This window comes from Plectropomus leopardus, chromosome 23, assembly GCF_026936395.1.
Source record: "Plectropomus leopardus strain MGB_pleo_1.0 chromosome 23, ASM2693639v1, whole genome shotgun sequence".
NCBI lineage: Eukaryota > Metazoa > Chordata > Actinopteri > Perciformes > Serranidae > Plectropomus > Plectropomus leopardus.
In genome coordinates this window covers 15,082,556-15,100,186 of record NC_142198.1, presented here as the reverse complement: position 1 = coordinate 15,100,186, position 17,631 = coordinate 15,082,556, and the positions used below count along the sequence as shown (strand labels likewise).

Below are 17,631 nucleotides of genomic sequence, written 5' to 3'. Positions count from 1 at the left end.
TAAAAATTAGTTAAATCAAATCTTTGTAACAAGTGTTTTTAAAAGCCAAGACATATTGAATTTATTCAATTTTGGCTTTAAAATATTGCCGTAACAATAACTTAACTTACACTGCATTGAGTCTAAAGTTTTAACATTGAAAGTATCAGAGTCCAATCACAGTTTCTGTTTCTCACCTGTTATCAAAACAGTTGAGTCGTGAGAGTGGACCTCTGTTTTTGGTGCGTGTATCCTGTAAGTGCTTTTGTGAATGCTTTGATTTGCTCTCTTCCCCAGACCATGTGGAGAGGGTGAATGTTTTGGATAATGTTGCACTCTAAGGCCCTGCTGGCTGCCTGAAACCAGTTACATGGGGTCCCTTCTGACTGCAGTCTTTTTTCTTATTGTTTGTTTAAAACAACGAAATACTTAATAATGGAAGAAGAAAAAGGGTGTAAAAAGTTAAGTTGATACTCACTGCCTCTCTCTCATCATCCACTGTTGGTGTTTCTGAAACCCTGCAAGAAAAAAGGCGATTTGGAAAGTTGGCTTAGCTTCTTTATATGCCACAAGAGGATACACCTTACTGACTTTGGCGATTCCCTGTCTGCTCTTCTAACGCCACTGGCAGGTCAAAGTCAGGTCAGTCCCCAGAGAATGAATCCTGATGATTCCCCCTGATTTTTCCTAAATGCCACATTTTGTCCAAATACAGTACTATTGGAGACTTGGAAAAATAACTTCACAGTTTCACTTTGTTGAAACTTTTAAGACAAACATTGTTAACTCAGGCAATCCTATTTAAAACCAGAACTGAGTCCTTTATACCATTTTATGTATCAGCTTTGCTACATGAATTCCACTGCAACCTCAACATCATTTCTCGCTCTATGTTTTAAATGAGTTGAGGTTTTAGACCGACTGAGTGAGTGAAATCAGCTCCACATTAATGGAGAACTTGGATCGTGCTGACTTTGGTCTGTGTGATATAGGAGCTGCTGTAATCAGTGATGTCCATCTGACACTGCAAACTCTAAATCTTGGCTCAGTTTCCCAAAAGCTGCTTTGTGTGTGTTAATTTAATTCGACTGACAAAGCATGAGTAGCACTTATCTAACTCAGTAAATCAAGGAAAAGAAAGTCCACTTGAAGCTTGACATCCACTCTGTTCTTATTCATGTTGCACTGAGATCTTACTCATGTGGTTTTGCTGGATCTTCTTTATGTCAATGTTCAATTTAACTTTGTTTTGAGTATCATCTCTTCAAAGTCAGATCATCAGTTCATTCAAGTTTTGCTGTCTCTGCTGACTGAAGTTGCTAAATTAAACCAGAGCTGCTCTCAAGGCAAAAACATGTAGGCGTTAATCTTTAATTAAAATCCAGTGGGCAGATATTTGGAGCACAAGTTAAATAATACAAACATGACTGACTGTCAAAATAGTTTGTTAAAAATGTTATCAGAAAATGTACAGTAAATGAAAACGAACTACTTTACCTTGATATGGTAGCTATACAGTATGTAAGTGTACTTATAGTTTAAAGTGCGAGGCTGAAGAGTTAACCTGACCAGGTCAGTCCATCAATCTCTTTGGTCCAGACTGAAACATTTATTCAATGGATAATCATGACATTTTGTACAGATATATTTATGGTTTCCAGAGGATGAATCCTAATTACTTTGGTGAAACCCTCACTCATTTTCTTACATCAGTATGAGATTCACAGTTTGGTTTGTTACTAAAATGTTGCAACAACTACTTCATGGATTGTGATCAAATTTGATACACATATCCAGATGAAGAATCCTAATGACTGTGGGGATTTTCTCATTTTTCCTTCAGCGCCATCGTCAGGTAAAGGTCAATTTATCATCAAATACCTGCAAAACTTATGACATCTATGGCTCAGCTTTACTTTTTGTTTAGTGCTAATTAGCCTTTCAGCATGCTTACATGGAAATGTTAAGCATACAATGTACACCATCTTAGTTTAGCATGTCTGTATTGTCATTGTGAGCATCCTAAATTAGCATTTAAGTTTAAAGTAAGGCCATTGTTATTGGTAGTGTTATTAACCATTAACATAGTAATTTTTCTACACTACCTCCAACCTGTATTCAGCATCTCTGTCCACAAAAGCAGCCGTCTGTTAGCATTCTGTGATTTTATTTCCCAGCCCGTGTGGCGAGTGAGGGGAATCTGCCGCTCACGGACAGACTGGGAGCTGATCAATCAATGTAGATATGATTAATGAATTAAAAAAAAGAATACATATACAGTGTGATATTTGTGTGATTTCAACAGCTGACTCTGGGCAGATGACTCTTTACTAAACGCAACAGATATAGAGTCTGACTATATAAAAAGGCAGGGAATCTCGGGGGACCATGTAGGCAGGCATCTGTCGAGCACACTTATCAAAAGTGTCGAGCGCTCTGGCATAAATCAGGCTTTAGTCCTGAAATATTACAGATGACAACATGTGAATGCTGCCTAATGTTACTTTTAGCCCGACCCACTGAGGTTAATTCAACCAAAACTTATGATGATCCACACCTGCAGACTCCTCATCGTACGCATAAATAAACAGAAACTATTGTAAAAACCTGAATAGTATTAAAACCTATATAACATGTGTATGGATTTGTACCAAGTATAAATACCTGATCAAGTGGCTTTTGCAACTTTTTTAAAACTAAAGTCACACATTTTCACTGTGGTGGACATTAAAATAGTCTGCATCGACAAAGTTCTGAGTATTTTCGTTGTTTGAGTGTAAGTAGTTAAGATCATTATTCCGCACAACACCATCAGTACTCAGTCTTCTGCTGCTTCAGTTCTCACCAAATAGTTTCTGCTTGCTGTGACTTATCCCCGACTCTCCACTCCTTTCTTTTCCATGTCCTTTCTCAAATGCCACCCCCTCCATCATTATTCAGAGCTTGTCATGGACAGCTTAGCAACGCAGCCAGAGTGACAACTTGCTTAAGCCTCCCGAAAATAACAGAGTGATACTGGGAACGCACAAACAAATAATATCTCTCAGACCGTCAAGTCCAAATAAAGTCAACAGTCATCCGGGACAAAGGAATTTGATGCTGCCGATAAAGAAAAAAAAAACCTTGGCACAAAAAATAGCACCCCCCACTTTTCAATGAATATAAAACAAAGAGGAAAGACAAGATGCCAAGGATGGATTGATTTTTTTTTTCTTTTTAAAAGGGCTACTCAGACTGACAATGGTCCAGAGTATGAGGCACAGGGGATGCTGTTGTTGTCATGGCAACCTTCTTGGAGTTGAAACTATGGTCTGTTTGGCTGCTTGGATGGTAGCTTTCATCCAGGAGGTTGATTACGTACCAGCTGTTTGAAACCAGCACAATGTCAAAGTCGTAATCATGACGCCTCTTTTGTTCATCTCTCAAACTCGTAAGTTCATCCAACCGTTTCCTGAGGTGATCTCACCATCTCTCTGGAAGCCTTTTTCCTTCACAGTGTTTGGTGTTTGTGTCCGTTCTTGTGTTGGCATTTGTGTGTGTCTAACTGATGTGTTGTCACCTCCCGAGTGGCTTGGAGTAATTAGGAATTCTGGTAGGAGGCGGAAGATATATTGCTGTGCAGAGACGGAGAGGACATGAGCCGGTTACTCAGTGGAACACTTCACCTGTTCACAAAACACACAGGTTATATCTTTAGATCACGAGCATATGTGCACGCTCACAGACCTGGAATAGGCCTCACACAGTTTTCTTTAACATCCTGGGAAATCATTAGCATGTTGTTTGTATATTTCTAATTTGTCATACAGCAACAGTATACATGTCTGGGAGAAGGTGTAAATATTGTTTTCTACATTAACAGTGAATGTATACCAGAGATGATGATTTGAACAAATTTGTTGTGTTTTTACACACTTCCATGACTTTCATTTCATTTATGCTAAGCTAAGCTAACTGCTGTTGGCGGTAAAAAGTATGTATTTCCCAAAAACGGTTTCTTATAATACAATACTGCTATATGTACTTACAGAATATGACTATTTCTTCCAACCTATGTAATAGACGATATGTAATTTCACCAAACTTTTGGACTCCAGCTTTAAAGCCTTAGCTGCCATCTGATAATCACTATATATAGCTATTCTAACCCTAACTATACCATTGTGTCTGTGCAGCTATATTAGTGAATAATGCTAATTTCTCCTCTCGGGGTAATTGGTGTAATTGTTCTCTTGAAGGTAACTGTGCTATTATTACAACATGGAGAGGAGGACGGGTGGGAGAGAGGTGTGGAGTGGAAACAGGATGCAGAGAGAAGACAAGAGGGGAGCTATTTGTGTGGGATAGCTGCACAAGAGGTTGCTCTTCTGTGTGTCATTTTGCTCCAACAGCTGAATTGAACTGAATAATACCTGCTGGAAAATGTGGGAAATGACCATGTTTCTACATCTCTGTGGAGGACAAGTGACACTGTTTTCAACCTTTTAACCAGGCAGGTTGACTATGAATATATTCGGATTTTCAGCATTGGCCTGAAGCAACGTGACACACATACATTAAATGCAAATGTGTGCATTTATGCAACTAGAAACACTAGAAAAGCTGAAGTGCCTCGCTCAAAGGCAACTTCAACATAGGTAATGAAAGAAAACTGTCTTATCTGACTCTAACAATTGGGATTTTCTTCTTGAACTTCTGACAAAATGAATATATAAGGTGTCATATATTAGTCTAAATGATAGCACCCAAAGAAGATAAGCTACATTCTGGTAAAGTATGGGATGTTAACTGTTGTTTCTTGGGCAATAACAACCAAGCATAATGTAATTATAAAGACACTGAAGAGACAATCACAACAAGGTTGGGATTTGGTTGAGATGTTCAAGGTAAAAAGACATTTTTCAGGTTGTTAAATAAGTAATTTTTACAGCATATTGGGACATCTTGATTTGATACTGAAAGAAGTTCTTCGCTGACATAAAGAAGGTCCACACACAACACTAGGCTGTCTCTGCAGCAGAAAGACACAAAGACTTTTGAAAGATGTTGGAAAGTCTGCCACCGTTTATCTACACATACTACCAACATTGTTTGGTATAAAGCTGGTTGAAAGTCTGCAAAGTATCCCTTTAAAAGGTGGCCATTCAATGTCTCAATGTTTGTTGGTTTGCTGCAAATGAGCTATGTGATCTAAAAACCAACATCCACCTTGGGCTAAATTTGGCTTAAATAAAATGCTAAATTTATTGTTTTGGACTTATTTTATTAGTTTTTCAATAGACTGGGCACTTTGGTAGACAGGATGATTAGGGTAGAGAAGTCTACACAGACAGGGCATAAAGGGCAGAGCAGAGTTTGACATTGGGAGGACAGGAATCGGGAAAGTTGGCCTCTAAATCTGTAGCTGTCCGGCTGCCACAATCAGCCCCCTGCAATCACCTCTACACTCATTCGCTCAACCACTCACTTGTAGCCAAGACAAAATGACAAAGGCAATCCCAAAAACCGTCATTGACTGAGCAGGAACCAAACAGTCACAATCGCCTTCGATTTTAGCCACAAAGCTTTGATTGGTGTTGTCATTGAGACATTTTTTGTAGTTAAATAAACATAGCCTCCATTAATGTAATATGAATTTAATCCAGAAAGAGATCACCTGTCACAGGATGAAAGCATTTTAACTGCTTTTTGCCTTAACCTTGACAGTATGACATGATGAAAAAATATATTTGGTAGTCAACAGCGAGAGACAAATAACTGTTGTAAGTCAAGAAAGTTGCAGTTTATTGCAGTACTGTTTAGTTTTGTGTGAAACTGCCAATTGAACTACATCTCTGATCTCACACGATATACGTAACCTACGCCAGCTAGCTAGCTAGGTAACAGCTATGTTGCATGCACAAATGTAACGTTATTTCACCTGATGTGTTTTATCCAGCGATTCCTGGTCTTTTTATCAGCCAGGAAGCAAAGAAAAAGCCAGACCCAACATGCAGGCAAGTCACCTGAACTGCCAATTCGTGGCCAACGTGTAATTCACTCCAAACATATTTTGGGACCAATAGCAATCTGGTGTATTAAATCGCTGCATACCTAATTATCACATGAACCTGGTTGTAACTTTGCCATACTGCCTTTCTACCGCAACATAGCTTTTGTCAGTGTGACATTTAGACTTATTCTAACTTGTTTCTCAAAGCATGCTGGTTTTCCAGCTCTGCATTGACGCTTCACACATCCTGTTACACCTCATCTCAGCAGCCCACAGGCTTCTGCAGTAACTGTTAGAGTCAGGTTCACTGAACCATCTCCAGCAGAGGCTGTAATTCACTGGACCAACTGATGGTTTGCCACTCTTAATCTATTTCTTTTCTGAAGTGGCTACCGCAGCATCATCTCATCTAATCCTCTGTATGGTCCGACAAGCTTTCTGAATACTCCCTGACAGTCTGGTTTTGCTTATCAGAGATTCTGAAACCAGCTGAATGTGTCACAACATTGCATTATGTCATTATAATGCATTACTCACTTTATATGCAACTCATGTGGTGCAGCTCCTCTTACAAACCTGGAGCTCTACAAAACATTGTAGACCAGTGACTCCCAATTGGTGGGTAACGGTCCAAAAGTAGTCCATTCTGAATGGACCCCAAGGGACTAATAAATGTTTATTTATAGTATGTCTGCCACAGAGCTTTTATTTTGAAGTACATTTTCTCTTAATTCTTGCAATATATTTTATTTCATTGTGTTCTAAATAAAACTGAGACTGAAAAATTTGCTTTTTTATCTAATGTGTGGACCTTGAGCTAATGACTAAGAGAAATCTGGACCCCGTGGCTGGAGCAGTAGGGAACCACTGGCTTAGACAGTTACATAAACGAAGCAAACAAGTCGATATTCATGTTGCCATAATTATTTCTATCTCAACGAAGTGGAAATTTCAATTAGTGCAAAGGACAACAAGTGCTAAGGAAAGGAACAAAAGATAAAGTCACGGGCTCAAAAGGGAGATGGAGGAGAGATGACAACCAGAGGATTTAGCTGAAGCTGAAGCTGAAGCTTAAATGAATGTAATTATGTGTTGGTAATGGGTCTGCCCTGGCCTCACTTTCAGGGTAATTCAGTTTGGAGAATGAGAAGAGGACCGTAGTGTGAAAGCACCGAAGGGGAGTGTGATATGTGTGTGTGTGTGTGTGTGTGTGTGTGTGTGAGTGCGGAGGGTGTAGCATGTTTGAGGGAGTTTTTCATGGGTGTGTGTTAAAGAAAGTGAGGGTGAACGAGTGCAAACTATGTCTGAGAGGGATCTATATGAGAGGTGGGTGACTGATCGGCCCTGAAAAAGATAAAGGGATAAATGTGTGTGAGATAGAAAAAGAAAAGAGGAAGAGAAATGATATGAGAGAAGGTCGCATTAAAATAAAAAAAAAAGAGAATAAGTGGAAATTGAGAGAAAAAACAGAGAGTGGCAGAGTGCGAGATAATGGAGCGATACTGGACTCAAATACTGAGTCTCATTTATGTCTTTCTTGCAGGCAGAAATATCCAATCAGGCTCCGAGCAGACAGCATCTGCTTATATCTCTCACTTCACTAAGACTCCAATTATAATTAACTTGAAATGACCTGAGTAAGAGGTTTCCGACAAGTTCGGGACAAGGTGAGCTTAGATACATAAACAACTTACAGGTATGAATACAAATTAGACATGATTATGAATACAGAAACAAATATCTGCAAACACCAGCACAACTCGGTATAATTCAAAAATGCCAATACAGGATGACTTCCATATTCATAAACAAACAATAGTTTTTTCAACACAAATTTTATGGAATCCATATTAACCAAAAGACAATGACATGCATACTACAACACAAATAAATGCTTTTTGCAGCAGGCGCTACAAGAGGTGTTACTCTATCGCATAACTCTAAAAATGTTGAAGTCGCACAACATCCCTCAATGGAAACGCAGTCTTCTCGCAATTGTGTTTTATCGACATTTCGAAAATGTCACTAAAGCTTTGCAGAAATCTGTGATGGAAACCCACCTATTTTTCTGGTCAACTTGGAAGAAAAGGGATTGTTACATCACATTTCAGGTTGACACCAAAAATAAACTCTGTGGCAAATGAAAGATGTATAACACACTTTTTGTTCAGCAAATTAATCTTCACAAATGAACATCACATTAATGATTTCTGAAGCATAAATGTAATCACCAGAGGAAACAAGCTAAAATTAGGCTATAAAGAACGCCATGGTTGCATGACTCCAACTTTACCACCAAACTAGGCCTTTTGTAAGAAACATAAAAGCCTCTCAATAAAGAGTGAGGTATTTACTTGCATTTTATGTCATAGAACAAAATGTGACTGCTTTTCAGCTTCAGGCCTTATTTCAGGCACTTAAACCAAAAACTCCTTCAAAAAAAGCCAATTGACTTTGAGACAAGGTAACCAGAAGTGCAGAAATACAAACCCATTTCTGGATTTTAGGACTCATTCCTGCACCAATCTTGGTACAAGCGTACTCCATCCTTATTGTCTCACTGACTCAGATGACATTTGCTCTTTAGGTTTTGAAATTTTGTACCGAATGACGAGTTCTGATACACAGTAGTATCAAAGCAATTCAGTTGGTGCCATACAAATATCAAAGTTCAATACCCAGCCTTATACACCAGGGTGCTCAGGGTTTTTGCTTGTGAGATAAAATAAAAATGTGGATCTACAGAAACACAGGGGATGTGAATAAATTCACCGCAGAAGCTTTTTACAGTTTGGGTAAACTTCAAACTGCCAAATGTAATGAAGATGAGCAACGTCTGCTGCCTTGTGTACCTGTTTGTGGACAGACAGAGAGCAGCCTGCAGGAAAGGGCTTTGATTCCAGCTACTCTCAGCAGCACACTGCTGCTTGTAAGCTCTGTACAGTATCTGTTCAGACTAGCAATGCTACATCCTGAAACTGTGCATCTTGAAATGTGGAATGCTGCACAATAACTAAGGTTGAAAAAGTAAAATATCATATTGTTACAGGCTCAAATTTATTTTGCAAACAATCACAGCTAGAAAAAATGTTTTGTGCTTAAACCCTTAGAACACATACACACACATACACACACCCACAATACACATTGCACATTAGAACTGCATTAGCATAATGTGGGCTCATATAGTAATATGTCTTACTTGTGACCTAACCACAGGTATGCATAAAAGATATGTACATAAATTTGCAAATAAAATGCTACAATACACATCACATGCACACACACACACACACACACACACACACACACACACACACACAGACAGACAGACAGACAGACAGACACAGACACACTCACCAGAAGCCAAACTGAATACCAATCATTATATGTTCTCAGTGGAGGCAAAACAATCATTAAGGGTGCAAGATTGATAAGCACTCACACACACACACACACACACACACATTTAGAAGCATTTGGCTAAGCAGCCCTGAAGAACACATTCATCATTGTTCTCTGCTGTCGGAGAGCAAACACACAGAGGCGCGGATGGGTAGTTTTTTTTAAAAGGAGCAGGAAATGTATACACGCACACATGATCAGCCAACCTAGGATGACAGGTCAATGCACACATGAATATAAGCAGTCTAAACATAGAGTCAGCTGGTGAGCAGCGGGATCAGTTCCAAGCAGGCGATGCCATTTTGTATGGCAGCCCTGTCGACTTGGTGTTCTGCCTGTACACCTAATGGGAGTTAGTGTGTGGGGAAGAGTGTGTGAGACAGAAATCATGCATGTATTTGGCCATTGGAGAGCTGCTTGTCTTCAGTCTTTTAACACAAGTTGGATTTTTTTTTCTCCTTTGGTCGAAGAAAATAACCCAGGAGATTGAAAAGAGTGAGACATAAGAAGAGGAAGGTTACAACGTGAGAAGTGTGAGAAGCATGAAAATAGGAAAAAATATGACAAGGACTCCTCCTGTGAGAAGTTTTATAACTAAGAATGCTAAGGCAAAGAATGTAGTCCTAACAAAACCCCTCTTACAAAAGCTATTCATAAAAGGGAAATAAGTGTAGAACTAAACATTCTCATTGAATTTAAAAGTTTATTTTCCATCTAAAGTCATGACTGAAGTGAAAGTATCACAATCAGGATTTTGGCTTCCCACAATTACATGTCAATGATAGACTGTAATATTTCAGTTTAAAATAGGTTTTAAAACGGCATCAGATCAAGCGCTACCTCGACCAACAGTCATAGCTGTCCTGCCACTGCATCCAGCAGCATCCTGGGAAAAACTTCCCTGAATGCAGTCTAGAGAATATGAATATGGTTGAGTGTGGGGCCCACAATGCAAAATTGTGACAATACTTAAGTCATGACACAATATTAATCTAAAAGATGCAGTGATCGCAGATAAAGAAGAACCCTATTTGAAGTCATATTTTGATGCAAAGATTTGTACAATAGCAGGAATATAGCAGAACATGGAAAAGCAGTACTCTGTTGATTCAGTTTTGGATAAAAAAAAAAGATTTGTTTCAAAAGTTTTATTTTCAATAATAAACATGTGAATCCTGCTAAGTTAGTAGGTATAAAAATATGCTCTCAACAGGATGATTGTTGGACTGAAGTCCCAGACTAGATGGGATATTATGTGGTGGAGATGAATGGCAGGCATGTAGATGACAGATTAAGTTACTAATTAGCTATTACATTGGAGAAATCGCATGCAACATCAGCCAGGTTTGAAAATAAAGGCCAAAATGAATCAAGCAGCTTTCAAGCGTTCACACTCATAAGCCACAGGAAACACTGAGCGCCAGTAAAATAAATATGCATGGTTGGTGTGAAACAGTACAAAATAAAGTCTTAAGATTAAATTAGAATTTCATTCTTGACCTTGGAAACCGTACGAGAAGAATTACAATTATCCATTTAGTAGCATTTCTGCACATTTTACTCGTTTTACTTTTACTTGCTCTTCAAGGCTGATAACATGCACAAGAAGTCCTTTGGAAATTTAAACATCTATAATTCTGTGTCAACTGAGCCAACTCCATCTGCTGATTAGCATCATGTGATGTTTGAAAGCTCCAAAAAAGCCCCAAATACACCTTGTTTTCTCTGTAAAAGCCTATAATGGTGAATCAAACTATACAGTGCAAATATACAAAAAGGATTAACAAAATACCCAAATAGTTCTAGTGTAGAAAACTGTCAAAGTACTGATGAGAAAGTGAATTTGAAGCACTTTGCAATTTTAAAATGCCAGAACAGAATGGTGATAGGCACCATTCCTCCAACTTTAATTACATACTGATCAGCTGAATCTGAGTGATTTCCCAAAAATCATCATGGGAAATTAAAAAGCTGTGCATGTCCAATGTCCTGCTTTCTGAATCTTTGCCATCGCAAGGTAGAAACTGCAAAAACACAACTTTTGCCCGTAGTAGTCCATGAGGCATTATGTCTACACTGGCGCAACATCATCCTTTGTCATGACTGTGACGAAACCGCCGCTTTGCCTCAAACCACTTAGCCGCCCCACTATTTATATCTGTGCTGCAGCCACTCCCAGGCTCTATCTTTTTCCATCAATTCTATCCCTCTGTCTCATCCATTAGCAGATCTTTCCATCTTTCTTGTCTCTGCTCCCTTTGTTTTCTTTCACAATTAATTCAACTTAATTTAATCTCTATCTTAACCCCATAATGTCTGTCTATCCCCCTTTCTTTGCTGTTGACCGAGTGTTTTTCTGAAAAAATTATGATTAAAAATATCATCTTTTATAGACAGGTGTTAGCCAATCATGCTTTTAACTTTATGCTGTGGCACTTTGAAAGCTAATTTGGACAAATAACAAGATTAATTTCTGCTCTGTGGGCAAGAAAAACAACGTGCTAAAAGTGGGTTCAAGGTTTTGGGTCATGGCGGTCAGGAGACATGATGTATTGCATGTGACTGGTGCACTTGAACTGCACCAAGGACGAGAAAGAGACACCAAACTGGGGAGGAGTGCATTCAGAGTACTATAATTTCAATACCAACACAACCTTAAAATACCCATCCACAAGATGCTCCATCACTGCATCCCTGTGGTTTCTCTTAGGCTCTATCAAACTGCTCTTTTGTCTTAAGCTGTCGCCAACAGCTGCACATGAATTCTTTAAAAAAGTCCCAGGAAGTAGCTTACGGAGTCGACATACAAGAGAAATTACTGAGACATCACAGAAGTATGAAACTGGTTACCTTTGTTTATTCTACGGGTGCAAATAAAGTTTATTTTTACCATTACTCATTCTGTTTTTCAATAGAACAGCTCTCCATTGTCCACCAGGGTGGACATTTGTCTGCAGCTCAACAATCATATGAAACAACAAGATACCTGCAAATGACCTCTTGACCACCAAAGCCTTATCACTTCATTGAGTCCAAATGAATGTTGGTGCAAAATTTGAAGACATTTCCTCAAGATGATCTTGAGATATCTCTTCAGCAAGATTAAGACGGATGCAGCGTCACATTGTCCTTTACCTTACACTACCAAAAGTCTAATCAGTTCATCCTGGAGTCAAAGAAAAAATTTGGGCCAAATTTCAAAGAAAATTCCCTCATGGTGCTCTTGAGATATTACATTCACAAGAATGAGAAGGACATGGTCACAGTAACCTTAAACTTACACCTATGACAACCAAAATCTAATCAGTTCATATTTGAGTCGAAGTGGACATTTTTGCCAAATTTGAAGAAATTCCCTCAAGGTGTTCTTGAGATACCTCCCTAATAATGGGCCCAACAGACAACCCGGGAACATAATGTGTCAAACCAAAGTGCAGAGGCATACTAAAACCCAATAGCAGTGAGTAATAATTCAGGCACTCTATAAAACACTGAGAATCATGACATCATTTTTTGGTGCCCAAGTTGATGATGTTAAACCTTAGGCCAAAAACCCAAGGAATTAATTTATAACATAATAAAACAGAGGAAAGCAGCCAATCTTTCCCATTTTGGATCAGTCCAAAACCTCATCACCAGTGAGAATTCTTGTCGATTACTTTTCTTACATTTTAATTCCTAAATTAATGTATATTTTTAGAAGGATAATATTGGCAGCCACAGCTGGCAGACACGGTACAATGTGCCTCGAGCACCATATTAGGTGACCATTAAAAGGAAAGCTGTTAATCTGTGTTTATGGAAGGAATTCAACACAATGCTTATATTAACAATTCCATAACTAATGAGGCCTACAGCCCCAAGCATGAGCATTAAACATGTTTAATCCTAAACTGGTGTCTTGTGACTGTGACTTAAATTGATAGATGTGTAAAACTTAAGCTGGGAAAACAGCTGGTGGCTGCTTCTCCCTTTTAGCCATGCTAGTGTCATGGCTTTACAGATGATAATGTTGGGTGATCCACCACTTTGTTCCAGACTAATTTAACAGCTATTTAATGGATTGCCATGAAAATTTGATTCACCAGAATATCATGCTAAATTACTTTGGCTTTCCTGTAAAAGGGGCCTATTTTGATTTCCCTCATTTTCTGTCTCATATATAGTGTTAAAATGTCGGATGTTCACATTAAACATGGCCTAGAGTTTCAAATGATGAGGTACATGTATGTAAAAGTAAAACCTGTGAGCAATAATTTTAGGATTGAGCTCTGAATACACTGATTCCAGCAGTTTTTCTTCTTTCAAGACAAGCTGATATCGCCTCCTAACAAATTTCTCAATGAGATCATTTGCTCCATGCATGGAATTGCAAATGTTTATATAACGTAGCCTACACTGCTACATGTAACTACCTGCAAACATCAAGGGGAACATGTAATCTTGGTTGCAGATATGTATTTCTCCCAGATTTCAGATCATATTCCTGCTGGTACATCCAGTTGTGATTTTGGTTTAGAGGCTTTTATAGGCGATTTTTTTTACAGTCATTCCTCGGCTGCAAGTATTTTGCTACATGTAACTACATGCTAATATAATTTTTAAGTCTTTTTTAAGTAATTGTCGTTGCAGATGTTGTTAATCGTTACCTGAATACAAATCATAATTCTGCGCTAACACGTTCGCTTATGAAGATTTTGGTTTAGAAACTTTTCAAGATTTTTCACTTTTTGAAGTTGCCGCGACACTCATTTATTTCCCTGGAAAGTACCTTGCTACATGTAGCTACATGCTAATATAAAGGAAACATGTAGCCTAATCTCAGTTGCCAATGTTAATTCTTCCTAATTTCAGATCATATTTCTGCTAAGACATGTACAGTTGTGTTTATTGATGATTCTTAACAGTAAGAACAGCTGCTACACTTGATTACATCCAGTCCATAGCTGCAATTATGGTGCAGAGATGCTGAGATGCAGAATACCTGGAAACACTGTTAGAGCAGACTGGGCTTTTTCGGGAGGGCCTTAAAGAGACAGTCACTAGAATTGTATATTTCAGACAGCGGGTGAAAAAGAACAGTGTGAAAAAAATAAATATTAGTTTGAACATTATGTAAATATTTAGCCTGCCACCATGTAGCTGCCATGGCTGCTTACCATGTAGCTGCTGTGTCTTTATGTTGCATGTATGTCAGCTCTTATTATCATACATGCAATTTGTTTATTTAATTACATATTTGTTCTGGTATTCTTTGAAATAAAGGTCCCTTTACATCACTGGGTCTTACCTGGTTAAATAAAGGTTAAATGCTATAAATAGAATGGATTGGATAAAACAGATTTGGTCTGACATTACTAAGGCATATTACCCTTTACAAGATCTGAGGTCGGATATCTCAAGTACCTGACCCGCTCATAGTATATGTTGGATCTTAAGCCATGATCACTGCAGGTGCTGTGTCACATCTATTCCTCTCCTTTCTCTCACTTCTCACCAGGACTCAAAGCCCTGGTTTTCCAGCACTATAGTTGTCCCAGTTGTACAAGTTTGGAAAAGCACTGCTCCTCAGTTTCACAATCTATCATGCTCTGACATCTTCTGGCACAAAAAAAGTAGCTGCAAACTTGAATATAAAGTGTTGTGAAAAATAACAGATCTGCACATTGACTATTTGCTTAAAAAGTCACAGGTGATCAATCTGAGAAGCATATTGTGTTGTGAAGTAGCTGCAGAGTTTGGACATGATAATCAACCATCGCATCTTAGAGCTCTCTTTGCACCTTGTGCATATAAGGAAATGTCACTGGGGTTTTAATGTAATTCAGTAAGTACATATTTACATTTTATGACCTTTACTGTTATGAAACTTCAAGACACTTTCTGTTTGTCATCCTTTTTTCAGCAATTCTCTTCCTCCTATTTCCCTATTCTCTGTTTCCTCTCTTTCCATTCTTATCAAACCCATTATAATGAAGTAACTGCAGATACATTAGACCAAATCGTTATGAATCATTTTTATGCCACTCTGTAATGAATATGGCCAGACTAAATCACATTAACCTTTTTCAGGCCTATCAGCTTCCAGATGCTCCAGATAGCTAAAGAAGATTCATATCTCTGCGAGCTCTCTCGCTCTAACTCTCTGTCTAATGATGATGCAGGTTTGTATTTTCCATCTATAATCTTGCTGCTTTGCTTCAAATATCTTCCACCAAGTCTGTGTTTTTGAGTTTCATGTTTGCAGAGAATGTAGTACCTGAAATCTTTTGACAACCCCTTAGGTATACACTTGGTAAACAAACAAAACCAGTGTGCATGTTACATGATTTTTACTTTTTTCCTCTCCCCATCTCCCCATCTCCCTCGTCATCTTGATCTCCCTTTCTCTTTACGGTCATCATCCCTTGCTTTCCGTCCCTTCTTCTTTATTTTTCTCACATTCATCTGCTCTTAATTGTATTTTCACACTTCTCACTTCATACATCAGCTCCAATTCACCTCAGCTTGTCTGTGTTAGTCCCGACGATTCAGAATACGGCTTGGTGTTATTTTATTTAGTCAAAGGTTTATATGGTAAATAGTCGCCTTCTTGCTGCAGGCACTTCACCCCATAGGAATTGTAAGACAAGGCTTAAACTATCTCTGACAAAAATGAAGGTAAAGGGGCTGGGAAACAACAGAAACTAAAGCAGAGGCAGACAGGAAGGAGTGTTTGCATGAAATATCTACCATTTTATCACAACTAAAATCTGTTCTGACAATATGGTTGTCTGCTTGCTTTTAGAGTAGGAAAATAATGTTGTGTAGCTTAAGTTGTTGCCTGAAGTTCCAGACTCTCCAAACTGACATCAAAGAATTAGCAGCAAAGAAGGCGGCCACTGTTGCATCGCCTCATGTCACCTGTGTCTTGGCCAAAAGTTGCACCTGAACAAACCGCAAAGACTGAAGCCAACGTTCAACTCGCACATACGTGTGGCGCTTGCATAAGATGAAATAACTCTTCTTACCAGCAGACAGCCGTAGTCTGTATTGGTCATTAATAGAGGGAAACTGTGAGACTGACAGGATGAAATTAGCCACTTTCCACATTAATAGCACAATCCTATGTCGACAGAACAAAGGATTAGCGAACAGTAACACAAATCACTGAAATCATTTCTCAAAGAGCTCAATGGTGAGCACAATATTCTTACAAATGTTCACAATAGCACGTACATCGTGATGACAAAAAAAAATAGGTGCTGGAAAAGAGATAATTGCCAAAACAAATTGCCACCGAGGTAATGTTTTTTTGTCCACTGATCTAAACTGCCATTCAAAATTATTTCATTCTCAGACTGGCGCCGCCAACTCCAATGCCGATTTTACATGGTCAATCTGACGTAAAAAGCTGACAAGGGATGACTAGCACCAACAAGGCGTGACACACAACAGCTTGGTGTGCCAGGGCTCTATGTAGAAAGCTGCGTTGAAAGATTAGATGATTCTGATGGATAAATATGTCCATTAATCTTTAGGATTGGTGGCTAAACTCTCGCACACTCTGTCAACATGTCAAAGGGTCCTAAAGCAAGACACTCAATCCAAATTGCTCCCGATAGTGGTTAAAAAAAAAAAATAAGCTGAATGGACAAAACTGCTTGTAATTAAAATGGGTGAATGTATGGTTGTTTTCAGAGAAAAAAAACACTGAAATCCAGTGAAAATGAGAAGTTCTCTCAGGCAAAAGATGTATACGCATTCTCTTTTGTTGCATTGGACTGCATTGAATATGTGGAAGCTCTGAAGGATGGAAAGTGTAGGATTTTGTCTTCCAGCCCTTGGAGTGAAATCAGAAAACACATTCAGACACTTCATTAACTTTGATGAATTCCTCAGACACTAAGGGCTGCTTAGTAAGCGAAGTGCTGGCACTGAGGCAGTTGGATGTGTCCAAAGTACCAGTTCTGATTTACTAATCTGTGCGCACCACTATTTTGCATGTAGAAATGGAAACCACTTTCCAAACACAGTGTTAGACTTTGATAGTTAATGCAAAACTTTAGATTATAATGTGTATTAATCAGACATTAAGAATATTTCCTATGAGCATAATTCATGCGGAGACTGGGCCAAGAAGTAAGGTTGAAAGTTGGCAGACATTTGTGCATATGACCTAATTAATGTGTACATCATTTCAAGGGTTAACAATTTTAGAGGGCACAAATGGGAGGAGATTTTTTAGATAAATTAGTGCCATACATTTATTAAAA

At 38.5% G+C, this 17,631-nt stretch overlaps 1 long non-coding RNA gene across 3 annotated transcripts in view; it reads right to left on the bottom strand.

Annotated features, from left to right (window-relative positions):
* Window positions 1-3,358: 3,358 nt before the first annotated feature.
* The window catches only part of LOC148185671 (uncharacterized), a 93,165-nt gene continuing 78,892 nt past the window's right edge, over window positions 3,359-17,631 (bottom strand). For 2 of the 3 annotated variants that reach the window (XR_015775733.1, XR_015775734.1), the window contains one exon: window positions 3,359-3,644. This is a non-coding gene — a long non-coding RNA (uncharacterized LOC148185671). The remainder of the gene's footprint in view (window positions 3,645-17,631) is intronic. The other variant, XR_015775735.1, reaches the window with a different exon arrangement.